The sequence below is a fragment of the Buceros rhinoceros genome, unplaced genomic scaffold (assembly GCF_000710305.1).
Source record: "Buceros rhinoceros silvestris isolate BGI_N320 unplaced genomic scaffold, ASM71030v1 scaffold29275, whole genome shotgun sequence".
Taxonomy (NCBI): Eukaryota; Metazoa; Chordata; class Aves; order Bucerotiformes; family Bucerotidae; genus Buceros; species Buceros rhinoceros.
The window spans coordinates 553-1248 of NW_010415042.1; the positions used below are offsets into that span (position 1 = coordinate 553).

Sequence of the window (696 nt, forward strand, 5' to 3'; positions counted from 1 at the left end):
ACTTTGTATTTTTTGCTTTGCAGAAAACCTGCGGGTTGAACCAGCCAACACGAGAAACAGAGGAAATGAGGTTTCCCCCACCCAGAACCACCCCGCGAGCTCTCAGTTCCCCCCCTCTCCTCCCTCCGCTGCGGGTGGAGCGCAGATGAACGGTCCACAGCTCCTCCTCACACGCCGCTCCCTCCAGAAGGGGAACAGGAGTGACGCATCGGGAAGAAAATCATCGCCGCCATCCGGACTTGACTTCAGCGGAGCCTCAGCCAACGCCGGGGGCGGATTCTCGCCCGGTTACGCACAAGCAGCCAAGGAAGGAGCTGGCCAACGCCGGGCTGGAGGCGGCTCCAGAAGGGGAAAAGGAGTGACGCATCGGGAAGAAAATCATCGCCGCCATCCGGGCTTGACTTCAGCGGAGCCTCAGCCAACGCCGGGGGCGGATTCTCGCCCGGTTACGCACAAGCAGCCAAGGAAGGAGCTGGCCAACGCCGGGCTGGAGCTGGCCGGGCTCCACCGCCCGTCCCACCGGGTCCACGCGACCGTCCGGCCACCACCCGCAAAGCTCGTTGGCAAAGGGATAATTGCGGGTTGACGGGACGGGGAGGGAGGTGCCTGCAGCTCCTGCAACCCTCCCGAGGGTCGGGGTTGGCAGGGTGACGTCAACGGGGATCTGGAGGATTGAGGTTGGATATCGGCGCAGAG

At 63.6% G+C, this 696-nt stretch overlaps 1 protein-coding gene across 1 annotated transcript in view; it reads right to left on the reverse strand.

The window, feature by feature from the left end:
• Window positions 1-696, reverse strand: part of LPAR2 (lysophosphatidic acid receptor 2) — a gene marked incomplete at its 3' end in the record, with an annotated part of 5364 nt that overhangs the window by 547 nt on the left and 4121 nt on the right. The gene's annotated exons all lie outside the window — the stretch shown is intronic.